At 37.0% G+C, this 18,710-nt stretch overlaps 1 non-coding gene across 1 annotated transcript; it reads left to right on the forward strand.

The window, feature by feature from the left end:
• The first annotated feature begins 8,018 nt into the window (after positions 1–8,018).
• Positions 8,019–8,125, forward strand: LOC142172182 (small nucleolar RNA R71). Its single transcript, XR_012701559.1, has one exon. It is a non-coding gene; the product is annotated as a small nucleolar RNA R71 (small nucleolar RNA).
• Positions 8,126–18,710: the final 10,585 nt, after the last annotated feature.

Raw genomic sequence — 18,710 nt, forward strand, 5'->3', positions numbered from 1 at the left:
TCGTTTGGAGGCCAATTCACGAGGCAAAGGCATAGCGGAATTAGAAATTACGCAGTTTGAGGTAAGTAACAGTTTTAAATTTGGTCCCGAGGGTATGAAACCCCGGATCATGTGTTATGTGATTGGTTTTGAGGTGACGCACATGCTAGGTGACGGGCGTGTGGGCGTGCACCGTAAAAATTGTGACTTGGTCAAATTCCATGAAACTGTGTAATTGAATTATCTGTTAATATACGTACATTCTCTACGTGTTAGAGAAAATTGAGCTGAAACTCGTATTAAAAATCATGCTTAGACATATGTTGTTATTATTGGTACCCACTAGGGTCATTTCTGTGGTTGAATTATATGTTCAAATTGTAATTTCACACTCAGTCATGTTTATTCATTTCATATCATATCCCAGTACCTGTTGCTATTTATTAAGACATTATATTATCAATTTTGGGCTGATTATCATGATTTCTGAGAACCCGAGAGACTGGCCGAGGGCCTAATTGTGAGGATATTTATGGATCGGGTTGCACGCCGCAGCATGTTTTATTGATTTATGCCATGATTGGCTTGATATAGCGCTTGGGCTGAAGGAGCCCCTCTGGAGTCTGTACACACCCCCAGTGAGCGCAAGCGAGTGCCGAGTGCAAGTACCGAGTGATGAGTGACTGTGAGGAAAGAGTGACTGTGAGGTTGGAGTGAATGGGAAGACTGAGTGACTGTTACTCTGAGAGGATGCATTGATTTCATTATTTGCTGCATTTCAGCTGTCATATATCATTATTTGGAATATTTCGGAAAAATATTATTTTCTGTTTCGGTCAAACTTGTTATGAAATTTTAGTGAAATCTTAAATGTTGAACTTGAGAGCATGCTTACCCTTTTATGTTGGAAAGTACTGTATTTGGACTTAGCTGAGAAGCTCGTCACTACTTTCAGTTCCTTATTTATTATTGTTACTTGCTGAGTTGGTTGTACTCATACTACACCCTGCACTTCGTGTGCAGATCCAGGTGATCCCGGACACAGTGGGTGTTGATTATATCACACAATTGGTTTTCCAAAGATTCAGAGGTAGCTTCTATGTTTCGGCGACCTTGTCTCTCCCTCCCTACTTTTTTGTTTATTGTATTTGGTCTCAGATTATTATAGACCAGTTTTCCCAAACTTGTAATGTATAGATGCTCATGTACTCAGTGACACCAGGTTTTGGGAGTGTATTTATATCAGTATGTGTGGGGTTTTCTCTTAAATTAATTATTATATTTTCCGCATTTAAAAGAAATTGTGGTTTATGGAGGTTGTCGGCTTGCCTAGTATTAAGATAGGCGTCATCATGACAGGTGTGATTTTGGGTCGTGACACCAGCTAGCCTATGCATTTCCGCAGAAGCGGTCTTTATTCCGCAAAAGCGGTGCTGCAGATGCGGCCATGTGACCGCAGATGCGGAAGTCCTGGAGGCAGAAGGCTTCATTTAGTACGGGACTTAAGCCATTTCTAACATATTTCTCTCACTTTTTGGGCGATTTTGGAGCTTCTTGAGAGAGGTTTTCACCTAGCAATTTGGAGGTAAGTAATGTCTATCCAATGTGAGTTAAATACATAGATTATAGGTAGATTTTAACATGTAAATTTGTAAAAATTATGAGTTTAGATAAAAAAACCTAGGTTTTGATAAAAATAAAATTTAACCACGAAAATGATTATGGAATGGGATGAAAATTATATATTTGAGTTCGTAGGGTTATGGGTAACGATTTTCTTTGAAAATTTTCGGAATCCAGGCACGTGGGCCCGGGAGTGAATTTTAGGAATCTTCCAATTTGGGTTGGGTAATTACTCTAATAGTTAAATTATGAACTTTTGAACATGTATTGACTAAATTATATAATATTTGACTAGTTTCGAGTCGTTTGGTACCGAGTTGAGGCTTTAGAACAAATTTGAGGATCAGAAGTGAGCTTGAGAATGAGGTAAGTCTCTTGCCTAACCTTGTAAGAGGGAACTCATCCCTTTAGGTGTATTTTGTTGTGAATTACTTATGTGGGGAGCTACATACGCACTAGGTGACGAGAGCTCGTGCGTATCTATATTCCATGGGATGTCCGTGTAATCTTAGATTTACTTCATGTTTTGTTTGCACTGTTATGTTGTTTATGCATATTAATTGTTTTGAATAGAGCTGAGATTAAGGATTTTAAGATTTAAAGTCTCTAGTTTAGATTTCTTATGTTTGGGAAGAATTGAAGAATTTTATAATAACTCTGATAAATCCATGTTCACTCGTGTCGCAAGTATTTCCGCGAGCAAGATAAATTTCCTCTACTCTCATGAGAGCAGGTCGTTCACCTCGACAGGTTAATAGATGTATCTATGGTTCTTTTCGTTCGACCCTCGGCAGTGCACACAATATATTTATGGATCGGGCCATACGACCTCGGCATAAATCGTGTGTGATAATACTCGATGCCTAATTATACTTGATATTAATTTATGGCTTGAGTAGTTATAGTTATTTAAATGACAGGAATTGACTTCGAATTTATTATTAGTTAAAGAATTATTATTCACTGCTTGTTACTGAGTTATATTAATTATTTACACAATCCATGCTTATTTACAATTTTTGCATTTTATTGTTAGCCCATAGTAAGTGTCGATGTCGACCCCCCGTCACTACTTCTTCGAGGTTAGACTAGATACTTACTGGGTACATGTTATTTATGTACTCACGCTACACTTCTGCACTAACCATACAGGTTCTGAGGCAGGTGCATCTGGTGGTTATCCTGGCGTGCATTCCTGATACTCCGAGACTTAGCGGTGAGCTGCTTTCCGAGCCCGTTCTGCAGCAGCCGATGTCTTTCTTTTGTATTTACTTTCTGTCTACTTTATTTCAGACAATAGCTTAGTATTTTGTAGATTCTATTAGTAGTTCATACAGTTGTGACACCATGTCTTGGAATTTTTCTAGTAGACACTTGATAATTTTGAGTATTTATTTCACCTCATCTGATCTTATAATTGGTTACACTTTATGTTATTAATTTTTCTCATCTCTCACTTATTTAAAAATCAACTATTTCAAAAATGTTAAGAGAAGAGTTACATAGCTAGTCTACAGTTGGCTTGCCTGGCGGCGACGTCGGGCGCCATCACGGCCTATAGGGAAATTGGGTCGTGACATCCCCGTTCCCTTAAATAAGACTCTCGTATGTGCTTTTACTAATTTGTGACTTGCGGGGATGGTTAATACGAGTTTGAAAGGGTTCCGGTTGAAATCGGAATACTTAATTTCTTGCTATTGGCTTAAAAGGGTTAAGTTTGACTCGGGTCAATGCAAAGCACAAAACACACACTTAAATTGTGCTTGCTAGTCAAAGATAGTATAGTATAACTATCGTATCCACAGGGATTGGAGTTAAATAGTATTATTGTAGTTTGTAGCTAGATTGCTATCCAGGAGGATCAACAGTTGAGATTTATATAATTAATAATCTAAAATCTACAACTATTGACTAATGACAATCGCAACAAAGATAAGCAATGGAGTTATCAATGGGAGAAAATAGGGTTTTAACGGAATAAGTGCAAGATAATCATCTAGTATTTAACTCTAGATAATTCACTTATAATGTTCAAGTGAGTCTCTCGAATTTACTTAATTATCAGTACAAATGTTTAGTAGAAACTCCTCTCTCGATTAAATTTCAACCTCACAATATGAACCAATTTAAGCTCTGTGAAGATATGCAAGAATACGTAGTGGATCGGTCTGTAGGAAAACTTCTTTCGATTATTATCCTAACTAGATTTAATCAATGATTCAACTAGCCTCTTTCAATTACTTAGAAGAATCTATGAACTCAACCAATAATATAGTGCAAAGATATCACAAGTTATGCCTCTTTCGATTACAAGAACTAGAGAATATAGATACAATAATTAACTCTTCCAAAACGATTCAAATACATAAAATAGACTTATAATCCACAAACAATCATCAATACACCAAATCCATTAAAACCTAAAAGGATCTACTCCATAGACATGGGGAAGTTCTTCACAAATGAAACTAAAGTATAAGAAAACATAAACTCAGTCCAAATCCGGATCTTGAGTGAGGAAGGAATGTTGAAATCCTTGTGCTTGTGTTCTTACAACTCCTCCTTAGACTCCTTGGCCTCCTTAGGTCGAAAATGTGTCAAGAGTCCCAGAAATGTTGTTTTTCCCGTTTATTTAACTATCCCCCAAATAACCCCGGATGAAAAATGCCCTTTTTAGCGGAAATGGAAAGATACTCTAAGAATTTTGCACTACCGCGCCGCATGCCGCGCCGCACCATGTTGCGCGCTTGTGGCAATTTCCAAACGAATTGCAAAACACTTTCTAGCCATATTTTACACAGCCGCACCTCCCCATGTGGCGCGGCAGTGTAGTTTGCTTAGATTAATTCGTTTCTTTTGAGTTTTGACATCCGGACTTGGTACTCGACCCCCAAACGCAATCCCAGTTTAATCCCTTGGGCTTCTACTCAGACTTCGAAGCTCCAAATAGCTCGAATTTGCTCCGTAACATCTAAATAACCCGGAATCACTCCTACACAGCATAAAACACACAATAAGTGCAAAATACTATTAATTAAAGCTCAACATAAGTACAGTGCAGTAAATTAGAGTGCAATCCCCACACTTAAACCATTGCTTGTCCTCGAGCAATCCAACTACACTTCACATAGACACGACCTTTTTAAACAACTCGCCTAACTCATCACACTAAGAATAATCAAAACAAATTAAGCACAATGTTGTAACATCCTCGCCTCAAGATTTGACTCAAAAGCACCAAGCATTTTTCACAACCCGCTCACTTACTCTAACACAGAGGTCAATGACATTACCTCTCCTTAATGAATCGAGTGCCCTTACACACAATAGAGAGTAGTTCCACACACAATAAAGTTTAAGAACATTTAGGAACTCAAGATAGGAAGAATTCGCTCACTCTCAGAAATAACATTCATGTGCCACAAAAGACGTACCATAAGCTTGCCCGTAATGTAATACTCTACTAATTGAGCTTATTTAGTCAAGGATCAAGTAGGACTTTAATTGGCTGTAATGTAGGCTGCGGGACGAGTAGGATACATTTAGATATAAGAGTAACTACACCTCCCTAAGAACTTTTAATACATATACTTTACCTTTAAACCCCACACTTATGTCAAACTATAACTCCACCTTCATATCATTATATGTCAGCTCCCAACTTCTTTAAGCACAAATACATCAAGAGTTACCACTATCAATGAATATAAACTATTTTTTTCTTCATTTCCTTTTTCGATTCAAGTGGCTCATACTTTTTCACAATAGTGCACCTTTCTCCTTATTTCAATAGTTCCACTCAAAAACCAAACCAACCACCACACACTTCAACTTTTACAAAGTTCATACCAATTTCAAGTGCTCACGAGAGGTAAATAGTTCAAATAGATGGTCAATTCAAATAAAAGGGTAAGGTTTATAATGTGGTTACCAAAGAAACAAGATTACAGGATCAACAGGGTTAACTACGATACATAACAATTTGGTGGGTAAAATATATAGCTGGCTCAACAAAGAAATGCCAATATCACTTTCAAGACTGAACAAATCTACTATTTCTCTTTGGAAATACACGAGGCAAGTTCTAGACATCAAATGCAATGCACAGAATACACAAACCTCAAACACACACATGGCACACAATTCAGTCAGGATCGAACTCATCGAGACACTCTAGTCAAAGCAGTTAAACAAGGTTAAGATCATACAACTTAAAGTGCTTATACAAGAGTCAAAATCTGAGCCTAAGCGTCACAACTAAAGCACCTACTATTCTCAAGGCATAATATAGTCAAGAGATATTGCTTTCATTTCAAATCACAACACAAGGTTTCCTAATCCTAAAAAATAAAAACTAACTACACCCGGTTCAAACAAAACCCTTGGAAAAGAACGGCAACATAAAAAAAATCAAAGGGGGAATTCAGACGCTACAAAAAAAATCTTTTATCTTTTTCTTTCGACTTAATCCCTCAAGAAACCTGTTGAATGACATCTATCATCGGGAAAAGTCAAAAATTTTAAAGTTTTCAATCAAATGAATTAAAAAAAAACACACATACACATAGACATTTATACATTCTATACATATATACATCCTCACCACAGACTTTAAATTGTGTCATGTCCCTATGACACTCAAATAAAAGCAAGAGCTAAGGAAATCTTCCCTGAACATATAGTCGGGGTTTGAGTCGAAGTTGGGCTCCATACCTTGTGCCCGAACTAGTGAGCCCATCCATGCAAATAGCTTCTTCTCGGCCTTCTTGGGGTACACCCTACACTTTTCTTCCTCACTCACTGCAGCCTTCTCTTTCTCGCCCTTCACTTTCTACACAACACTAGCAGCCAGCTTCTCTCTTTTTACCTCCGTTTCTATATCCATCTCAAAAGTCACAGTCTCCTCGCCCACTCTATCATGAGTTTTCTCTCATGTATATCTAATATTGCTCTACCCGTTGCTAGGAATGGTCTTCCTAGGATGAGGGGGACCTCCTTGTTGTCCTCCATATTAACCACTATAAAATCTACAGGAAATACAAACTTATCTACCCGAACTAATACATACTTCAACTATTCCCTCGGATATTAGAGTTGTTTGGTCTGCCAGCTGCAAGGATATTGGTGAAGACCTTATCTTTCCATTCTACTTCTCTAGTTTCCTGTAAATAGATAGAGGCATTAAATTAATTGAGGCACCAGAATCACATAGAGACTTATCGAAATTAGAAGTGCCTAAAGAGCAAGGTATGGTAAAACTCCCTAGATCTCCACACTTTTGTGGGAGTTTGTTTTGCAATATTGCATTGCAATGCTCTGTGAGCTTGACCACTGATGTCTCTTCTATTTTCCTCTTCTTTGTCATGATCTCTTTTAAGAACTTGGCATAAGCCGGCATTTGTGAGAGCACTTCTGTGAATGGTAGGTTTACATGAACCTGTTTAAGCACATCTAGAAATCTCTCAAACTGCTTGTCCAACTTTTCTCTACTTAGCTTTTAGGGAAAAGGAAGGGCAGGCATACGCTTGCTCGCCTCAGGTTCCTCCCTTCTCGAGTTTTCTTCCTTCTTCTTTTCGACACCACTTTTCAGCTGCTCCCCATTTTCTTTTTCATGTCTCATATCTTTGTGGATTGGGGTGAGATCTTTCAACACTTGTCCACTTCTTAAAGTTAAAACATTCACTATTTCTTTAGGATTTCTTTCTGTATCAGCCGAGAGTGTTCCTAAGGCTCTCTCAAACATTAGAGTAGCTAAGTGCCTAACCTATCTTTCCAGGTTTCAAAAAGATGTACACAATTCTTTGATAGTTGCATCATGGGCTTCAAGCCTCTCATCCATCTTGATAATGAAGGTATTCATAAGATCTTCCATGCTGGGTTGATTCAACTTTGGAGGTTGATATTGATGCCTCTGCTAATTTTGAAAACTTGGAGCTCCTTGTTCCTGGAATCTGGGATTGTTTAGTTGCCATGCATTTGCAATACCCCTAGGTGAACTCCATGAAAAATCGGGGTGCCTTTGACCCATTGCATTAAAATTATAGTTTCCTACAGCATTTACTTCCTCAGTTGAGGCTTGACACTCATGAGTAGGGTGTCCTCTTCGACATATATCACAAGCTACATGGTGTACATTTTGCATCGAAGCTACAATTAGCTTTCGTATTTCTTTAGCCATAGCATCAAGCTATACTTGCGCAGATGTAGTAGCATCAACTTGGTGAACACCAGTTGATTTTCTTTTTTCCACACTATCAGAGGGCCACTGATTAGCATCTTCAGATAACTCATCAAGAATTGTAACTATATCCTCTGAATTCTTCTTCATAAAGGGGCCTCCAACTGCATTTCTCAATGTTCTACATGAGGTCGGTGTCAATCCATCCCAAAAATCCTGTATTTGCATCCAGGGTTCAATTCCACTATGTTGACACCTTCTAACTATATCCTTAAACCTCTCCCATGCTTCAAAAATAGTTTCATTCTCTTTTTGGTAGAAGTTATGGACTTCTCTTCTAAACTTTCCCGTCTTAGCTGAGGAGAAATATTTATCAAGAAATTTTTTGGTCATTTTCTCCCATGTTCTAATTGACCCATTTGGAAAGCTTTGAAGCCACTACTTCGCATCATATTTAAGTGAAAAGGAGAATGCCCTTAAATACACTACATCTTGTGACACCCCATTGTATTGAAAGGTGTTACTAATCTCCTCGAAATCCATCAGATGCGTGTTTGGATCTTCTTCATTTTCCTTCTGAAAAATGCAGCTGTTTTGAATGGTTTGAAGCAAACCTTGATTCAACTCAAAATTATTGGTTGCAACTAGAGGTGGTCTAATACTTGACAATCCTTGATTGTAGACTGGTTTGGCATAGTCACCCAATGCTCTACCATGTCTTGGTACCGCATTCTTGAACTGGTCTTCAATCAAGGGTCGATTTAGATTGAATCTTCGACCTTTATTTAGATTGAAGGCTCTATTGGCTGCCTCAGCAGCTATCCTTATAGCTGCCTCTACCTCATTGTCATCGTTATTAGCCATGTGTTCTTGCGTTAAAGTTTTCCCCAAGAACCTTACAATGAACTCTTTCTCCTTCTTAAGTTGTCGAGGTGTTTTTCCAATTCTGGGTTGTAAGGTATTACTTCTTTACAAGAAGATCGTGTCATACACTACGGACTTAACCTGTTGCCCGGCACATGGAGGAGAAACCCGTGAAGAACAAAATATTGAAAAAAATAAAATAAAATAAATTTCTGAATTAGCACTACACACTAGTTCAAACACTATTGATTGCCAATCCCCGGCAACGGCGCCAAAATTTGACGAGCGCAAAACACACACATAAATTGTGCTCGCTAGTCAAAGATAGTATAGTATAATTATCGTATCTATAGAGATTGGATTTAAATAGTATTATCATAGTTTGTAGCTAGATTGCTATCCAGGAAGATCAACAATTGAGATTTATATAATTAATAATCTAAAATCTACAACTATTGACTAATGACAATCGCAACAAAGGTAAGCAATGGAGTTATCAATGGGAGAAAATAGGGTTCTGACGGAATAAGTGCAAGATAATTGTCTGGGATTTAACTCTAGATAATTCATTTCTAATGTTCAAGCGAGTCTCTCGAATTCACTTAATTATCAATACAAATGTTTAGTAAAAACTCCTCTCTCGATTAAGTTTCAACCTCACAATATGAACCAATTTAAGCTCTGTGAAGATATGAAAGAATACGTAGTGGATCGGTCTTTAGGAAAACCTCTTTTGATTATTCTCCTAACTAGATTTAATTAATGATTCAACTAGCCTCTTTCGATTACTTAGAAGAATCTATGAACTCAACCAACAATATAGTGCAAAGATATCACAAGTTATATCTCTTTCGATTACAAGAACAAGCGAATATAGATGCAATAATTAAATCTTCCAAAATGATTCAAATACATAAAAATAGAGTTATAATCTACAAACAATCATCAATACACCAAATCCATCAAAACCCAAAAGGATCTACTCCATAGATATGGGGAAGTTCTTCACAAATGAAACTAAAATATAAGAAAACATAAATTCAATCCAAACCTGGATCTTGAGTGAGGAAGGAATGATGAAATCCTTGTGCTTGTGTTCGTACAACTCCTCCTTAGCCTCCTTGGCCTCCTTAGGTCGAAAATGTGTCAAGAGTCCCATAAATGGTATTTTTCCCATGTATTTAACTATCCACCAAATAACTCCGGACAAAAATACCCTTTTTAGCGGAAATGGGAAGATACTCTAAGAATTTTGTACTACCGCGCCGCATGCCGCGCCGCACCATGCGGCACGCTTGTGGCAATTTCTATAATGAATTGCAAAACACTTTCTAGCCATATTTTACACAGTCGCGCCGCCCCATGCGGCATGGTGGTGCAGTTTGCTTAGAGTAATTCATTTCTTTCTAGTTTTGACATTCGGCCTTGGTACTCGAACCCCGAACGCGATCCCGATTTAATCCCTTGGGCTTCTACTCAGACTTCAAAACTCCAAATAGGTCAAATTTGCTCTGTAACATCTAAATAACTCAAAACCACTCTTAAATGGAATAAAACACACAATAAGAGCAAAATATTATTAATTAAAGCTCAACATATAAGTAAAGTGCAGTAAATTAGAGTGCAATAAGCGACTAAAATACGAGATTATAGCCTACCATCAGTCTAACATATTTAGTAAACGACCTCAAAAACAGGATTTGATGGTCCCAATAGATTTGTATGATGATTTTGTATTTGGGCGTGTGCTCAAATCGGGTTTAGGATGATAAGAAAGTGTTTCGGCGCCTAAAGTTGAAAGTTGGCTCATTGAAGGTTTTAAACTTTTTCAAACTTGGTTTGAATTAGGTTTTGGTGTTATTGAGGTCGATTTTGGTGTTATCGAGGTCCGTTTTGAATTCCGAGCCTAGAAATAGCCCCGTATGGTGATTTAAGACTTGCAGGCAAAATTTGGTGTCATTTCGAGTAGTTTAAGTATGATTTGGCGCGTTCGAAGTAAGTAGGAAGAACTTGAAGTTCATAAGTTGATTCGATTTGGTTTGGAGTGTGATTCTTAATTTTAATGTTGTCTTACGTATTCCGAGGGCTCGAGCGAGTCCATCTTATGTTTACAACTTATTTGTATATTTGGACTAGGCCTCGAGGACCTCGGGTTCTAGTCGGACGATGCGCAAATCGAGTTTAGGCTTGAAAGAGCTACTGGTGCACCAGATCTGGTGTGCCCGCACCTGCGACCTATTTGGCCACAGGTCCAAGCTCGCAGGTGCGAGCTCTTGGCAGCAGAAGCGGTTTGGGGCGAGTGCTTGGTGGCCCACAGAAGCGGAGGAACTTCCACAAAAGCGGCCTCGCTTCTGCGATGGAAAGGCCGCAGGTGTGAGAAGAGGCTGGCCAGGCCTGGACCGCAAGTGCGCTACACTTTCCGCAGAAGCGGGTCTGCAGAAGTGGGAGCCCGTCCGTAGAAGCGCAGTTAGCCGTCCTGGGCTAGGACCGCGCATGCGATGGATTTTTCGCAGGTGCAGCACCGCAAATGCGGCCTATGATCCGCAGAAGCGAAAACGCTGGAGGCAGTGAGGTCCATTTAATATGGGACTTAGGCCATTTTGGTTCATTTATTTCACTTCTTTGGCAATTTTTGGAGCTTCTTAGAGAGGAATTTCCACCTACCTATTGAAGGTAAGTAATTCCTACCCAATGTAAGTTAAATACATAGATTATGAGTAGATTGTAACATGAAAAATAGTAAAAATTATGGGTTTGGTTGAAAAACCTAGGTTTTGATAAAAATAGAATCTAACCACGAAAATGGTTATGGAATTGGGTAAAAATTATATATTTGAGTTCGTGATGTTATGGGTAATAATTATCTTCGAAAAATTTTGGAACTCGGGCACGTGGACCTGATGGTGAATTTTAGGAATCTTCCAATTTAGGTTGGGTAATTACTCTAATAGTTAAATTATGAACTTTTGAACATGTATTGACTAATTTATATAACATTTGACTAGTTTCGGATTGTTCGGCACCAGTTGAGGCTTTAGAAAGAATTTGTGGGCCAGAAGTGAGCTTGATAACGAGGTAAGTCTCTTGCCTAACTTTGTAAGAGGGAACCCATCCCCTTAGGTGTATTTTGTTGTGAGTTATTTGTGTGGGAAGCTACTTACGCACTAGGTGACGAGAGTCCGTGCGTAGCTATATTTCATGAGATGCCCGGGTAGTCTTAGATTTACATCATGCTTTAATTGTACTGCCATATTTGTTATGTATATTAATTATCTTGAATAGGACTAAGACTAGAGACGTTAAAGTTGAAAAACTTCCAATTTATAATTCTTATTTTGGGGAAGAATTGATGAATATTTGATATCTCTGAGAAATCCATGTCCTCTCGCATCGCAAGTACTTCCGCGAGCGAGGTAAACTTCTCTATTCTCATGGGAGCGGGCCGTTCGCCTCAGCAATATAATAGATGCATCTATGGTTCGTGTCGTTCGACCCTCGGCAGTGCACCAAGTATATATATTGTTGGATCAGGCCGTACGACTTCGGCATAAGTTGTGCGTAATAATACTCGGAGCCTAATTACACTTGATATTACTTTATAGCTCGAGAGGTTATAGATTTATTAAATGACAGTATTTGATTTGGGGTTAAAGATGTTGGTTAGAGATTTTGAAATTTATTATCAGTTAATGGGTCATTTACTTACTGTTTGACATTGTATTATTGTTATTGTTTCCATGGCTTATACATGTTTAGAATTCCTGCAATTTAGTGTTGGCCCATAGTAAGTGTCGATGTCGACCCCTCGTTACTACTTCTTCATGGTTAGACTGGATACTCACTGGGTACATGTTATTTATGTACTCACGCTACACTTCTGCACTAATCGTGCAGGATCTGAGGCAGATGCATCTAGCGGTTATCCCGGCGCGCACCCCTGATATATCGAGACCGAGTGGTAAGTTGTTTTCCAAGTCCATTCTGCAACACCCACAGTCTCTCTTGTGCATTTATTTTCTGTCTACTCTATTCCAGACCGTAGTATAGTATTTTATATATTCTACTAGTAGCTCATACACTTGTGACACCAGGTCTTGGAAAATACGCTAGTAGACATTCAATGGTTTTGAGTATTTATTTCACCACACTTGTTCTTATATAATTGTTTATGCTTTATTTTATTTAATCTTTCACCTCTCACTTGCTTAATAAATAAAAATCAACTATATTGAAATTGTTAAAAAGAATAAACACATGGCTAGTTCACCGTTGGCTTGTCTAGCGGCGACGTTGGGCGCCATCACGATCTATAAGAGAAATCGGGTCATGACAATTATTTCCTTCTTGATTATGTAAAAAGACACTTATTTTGGACCAAATAAAAAGGTAAAATGATCACTTATTGTGGACCTAAGGGAGTAATGTTAAGAGGTCCAAAAGTTGCCTCATTAATTCACTAATTATACCTTAAATGACCTTTGTGACAGATTTATATCATGACTTTAACTTTTCGGAAGCGGCTTTCTGAGTTTTATTTGCCAATATTCGATGCCCCTCGCTTTGTTAAAGATACCATTTTTTATCAATATTAATGTTTATTACTAATAATATATTGTATTCACAAATGCATTACTTCAAGGTAGGGAGTTTGTACTTTTACATGAAAGAAAGTCGCGGCCAATCAAAACTTTCCCATAAATTCACGTTGGCGATGTTGGATAAATTCTATGGTGTGAAAACTAGTCAGTGCAATTGGGAGTAGTAATGGTTAATGTGTATGCAAACACGTGGACTTGTAAAATGTGAATTTTTTTGTGTTTGTCATTGTGGTGAATTTTGCTACCCCCGACATATTTTATGAAAATATTTAACTTGTATGTAAATTCAAACAAAGGACAAGAGAATTTGAGTTTTTTTTCCTTTTTTTTTTTGGGGGGGGGGGGGGGGTGGGCGTTTAATGTGATGAGTTATCAGTGATATTATAACTTTAAATTTTTCCTCCGGCACTACATGGATTCTCATATATATATATATATATATATATATATATATATATATATATATATATATATAAAGGAGGGAATTGACAAGATGATGTGGCATCTCTTATATTGTAGGAATCCTATTTATCTTTTTTTCTCATTTTTTTGACTTTTTCCTTTCATTTTAACCATTTATCTTAATTTAAAAAATTTATATTCATAACTCACACCTCTTCATTCATCGTGACTTTTCAAGTTCATAACCCACAATTATTTAATTTGTTATAAATTGTATCTTGGGTTGTGACTTTTGGAATCCGTTATCCCTATTTGTTTAATGTGTTATAAATTGCATCTTTTCTTCCCTTTTTACTCACTCACCATCAACTCTTCATCACACTTCAGTTTTATTTTTGTTGATGAAAAAATAAGTTCTCCTCCTCCGTTACTATTTTTTGGGTATTTTTTACTCTCCTCTCCGATTTTCATTTTATGCTGCTTGAGTTTTCTTTATTGAGTTGCTTTGTGCGTGTGAAAAACATTAGAGTAAATAGAAATTTACAATTATAATGACTCGGCCTGTCACGACCCAAAATCCCACCACAGACGTTATGATAGCACTTAGTCTCTAAGACTAGGTGAGCCGATTACAATTACATTTCGAGCTATTTTTTTAAAACATATAATTTAATACAAGTGTCGAAACGAAAAGCGAAAATAAATATAAAAACATCCTAAGACTGGTAATACTGAGTCACGAACTCTAACTGAGTACATGTGTCAAACCTCCTTTTTCCCGAAGGGATAGGGGAGTTTTTTCAATTAAAGTGACATTAATCGATATGGGATTATTTATTTATTCAGAGTCGCCACTTGGAATAATTATGGTGTCCCAAATCACAGGTTTATTTTAAAATCTCAAATCGAGGAAATTGACTCTATTTATAATCAGCGAACACAGAAGACTGGGTAAGGAATTCTGTTAACCCGGGAGAAGGTATGAGGCACTCCCGAGTTCCGTGGTTTTAGCACGGTCGCTCAACAATTAATACTTGGCTTAATTATCCGATTTATTACATGTTTTAAGATTTATGTGCATTTTTACCTTCTAACCGCTTTTAATTTATTAGCCGCATTTAGTATTTATGGAGTTATTTTGAACAGGTTACGATGTCGTACACTTGTCGTTTTGGTACACATTGAAAACCGCGCCACGTGAAACGCATCTGCGATTTACAACATGTTTATTATTATTATTTGAAGTTGTGGTCAAGTCGCGTGAAACGTGCACTTGAGTTGGGATTTACGTATCATGACTATGCCACGTGAACCGTACCCATAGTCACAATGATTTATTAATTGCGCCTAAAGCAACTAGCACGTGTTAATAATTTATTTTTCCTTACGAGTTTGAGATCTTTGTAAGGTCAAGAGCTATGAAAATCATTTGTGGAAAAAGGGTCAGCTTTTCCTCTTACTAAATTGGGCCTGACAGAAACTATTTTGGCCCAGATAAATTAAAATTGATCGTAGTACAATTGGTCCTTTAAAATCAACTAAAAAGTAGGCCCAGTTACTAGTTCACTAAGCTACTCCATTAGTCCATTGTCCATTAGCCATTTTTAGTAGTACATACTTCATTAAACAAACCCAACTCCCTTTAAATCTAATTAACATTCATATCCCAACTATACAAAATGTGCTGACCAAGACATCTTTGCTTTAACATGTACAAATTATTCTATCTCAAATTTAAACAGAGAATACGTGTCTTCCTACTACTACACATGACTTTAGATTCATATAAATCAAAAATAAATATACATTTAACCCCAAAATGCTCAACAATCAAACCAACTGATAATAAAAATTAAAACACCAACTAATCATGAAAAACAACTAAACACAGAATATTATGATAAAACTTCATGCCAAATAAAATCAACAAAGAACTACAATTCAAAGAAATATGACTGGAGTATGGCAATAAACATTACTGAAATGGAAAAGAAACGAACCTTTGAGGTGAAAAACCTTATTCACTATATTGATAAAAAATAAACCTCCAAGTTTGAATTACACAAGAAAAGTGCCGGCTACAACTCGAAGGAGAACAGGACGTCGAACAGAGTTCGAACAGCCTTGACGGAATCGGATTCGGATGAACGAGAACCTCGCTGAAAATGGACCTCGAACAGGACCTCTTAAACCTCACGCAAACGGGAGAGCGAGGTTGGGACTTGGCTGGATTTTTATGGGTTTCAGGGTGGTTTTTGAGTGGTGAAGCTGCTACTTTTTTCGAAACAAAGCCGAAGAAAGAATGACACGAATAGAAATTCCCTTAGTGTAGAAGAAGCAAAAAATATTTCTCTCAAATCCCTCCACTCTTTTTTTTCTCTTTCTCTCCTTTTGTCTCCTCACATTTCTCTTCTATTTATAGAAAAAACTTTCGAAATTTTTTCAGATTTTTTATTTTATAATATTATTTTATTATTTTTTAATTAAAAAGAATTTTCACTTCCTATTTTTCTTCTTTTTTTTTTAAAAAAAAATAATTCCCCACATTCATTTACTTTTATTTTTTAATTTCTCACTTTTTTACTTTTATTATATTTAAATTCCCACTTTTTTTACTTTTTTTTATTTTTCACTTATTTTACTTTTTTTTTAATTTCCACTTTCTTTTACCTTTTTTTTAAAAAAAAATCAGTCACCTTTACTTTTATTTTTTAATTACAACTTTCTTTTAATTTTAATTTTTTAAATTTCCACATTCTTTTACTTTTATTTTTTAAATTTTCTACTTTCTTTTACTTTTTAAAAAAAATAATTTGCACCTACTTTTACTTTACTTTTTTATTCCATACTTTTAATTTTCCTATTATTTTATTCCCATCCGAAAAATTAAAAAAAATATTTAATTTTTTTGGTTTTTTTTAATTTATGTTTTTAAAATAAAGATAAAAATAAAAATAATACTAATAGTAATAATTGGCCTTTTAAATTAATTTTAATTTTTACCCTATATTAAAAAATGTTACAAAGCTAAAAATATATATATTAAATTTCTAAAAGTATTTACATAGTATAAGGTGATAAAAATTCAAATATAGTAAAAAATTAGGTGCTCAGAGCTGCCCCTCTTTGCTTAGAAACATGAAAAGTTTTCAGACAAAGACTAAGTAAGCCATGTGACTAATTTTTTGACCAAACCATTATTCAAAAGGAAAAGAAATAAAAGATAGGGTGCAACCGAGTCCTGATTTTGGACAGCCTACATATCCCGGGTTATAGAGGAATCATGTCGCGTGTAGTTCAAGGAGAATGGAGAAATGATGAGTTGAGGAGTCGAGTGAGATTCCGCCGAGGCTCCGGTCCGCGGTTCTGCTATTATATCAAAATAAAAAAGAAACTAAACAAGCCTATCAGTTTTGAGTTACAAGATTCCTATCTATGAGTCTTTTGAAACTTGATCTTGAGTCTTGACTGTTCTTCATGCAGACTCTGATCTAAACCTTGATGCTCGCTAGCTATAGGTTCTAGTTCATTGTTCTATAGCTTCTTCTAATCAAAACGGGACTCCAATGCTCGTGGCTTCAGTTATGTCTTGAGCAATCCACATCTTTTCAACTGCTTTTGCATATTGGATTCACTTATTTTTTCTTTTCTTTTATTTTGAATTGAGACTTCTTCTTTTGGTCATCTCGAACCCTATGCCTCGAGGTAAAACCTACTCAGACACTAAAACAAACAACCGAATGAAATTTTTCTTTCCCAGTTTGCCCAAGGAAAATTTCGTGAGTTATTGTAACAAAATTCTAAACTACTTCTTTATTGAAAGCAATAAAAGGTCGGGAGTGGTGTACCCCGAAAAAGTCTTGCTGATTTTGTTTTTGGATGGTGTACCTTTATTGTCAAAAGGATGTCTCAACTAAGGATTGGTGTACCTTATGTTGGGAAAATGTGGCCAGGGAATGGTATACCCTATATTGGCAATAATATCAGGGAGTGGTGTACCCTACATTTAAGATCAAATCAACTAGGGAGTGGAGACCCTATGTTGGAAAAGAGACTAGGGAGTGGAGACCCTATGTCTTAAAAAAAATCAACTAGGGAGTGGATACCCTATGTTGGAAAAGAGACTAGGGAGTGGAAACCCTATGTCTAAAATAAATCAACTAGGGAGTAGAGACCCTATGTCTAAAAGAAAATCAACTAGGGAGTGGAGACCCTATGTTGGAAAGGGCGACTATGGAGTGGAGACCCTATGTCTAAAATAAAATCAACTGGGGAATGGAGAGCCTATGTTGGAAAAAGGCGACTAGGGTGTGGAGACCCTATGTCAAAAATAAAATCAACTAGGGAGTGGAGACCCTATGTTGGAAAAGCGACTAGGGAGTGGAGACCCTATGTTGGAAAAGAGACTAGGGAGTGGAGACCCTATGTCTAAATTAAAATCAACTAGGGAGTGTAGACTCTATGTTGGAAAGGGCGACTAGGGAGTGGAGACTCTATGTCTAAAATAAAATCAACTGGGGAGTGGAGACCCTATGTCTAAATTAAAATCAACTAGGGAGTGTAGACTCTATGTTGGAAAGGGCGACTAGGGAGTGGAGACTCTATGTCTAAAATAAATTCAACTGGGGAGTGGAGACCCTATGTTGGAAAAAGGCGACTAGGGAGTGAAGACCCTATGTCTAAAAAAATCAACTAGGTAGTGGAGACCCTATATTGGAAAAGCGACTAGGGAGTGGAGACCCTATGTCTAAAAAAGAAAAATTCAACTAGGGAGTGGAGACCCTATGTTGGAAAAGGCGAATAGGGAGTGGAGACCCTATATCTAAAATAAAATCAACTAGGGAGTGGAGACCCTGTGTTGGAAAAGAGACTAGGGAGTGGAGACCCTATGTCTAAAATAACATCAACAAGGGAGAGGAGATCCTATGTTGGAAAAGAGACTAGGGAGTGGAGACCATATGTCTAAAATAACATCAACTAGGGAGTGGAGACCCTATGTCTAAAATAAGATCAACTAGGGAGTGTAGACCCTATGTTGGAAAAGAGACTAGAGAGTGGAGACCCTA

Source organism: Nicotiana tabacum, chromosome 17, assembly GCF_000715075.1.
Source record: "Nicotiana tabacum cultivar K326 chromosome 17, ASM71507v2, whole genome shotgun sequence".
NCBI lineage: Eukaryota > Viridiplantae > Streptophyta > Magnoliopsida > Solanales > Solanaceae > Nicotiana > Nicotiana tabacum.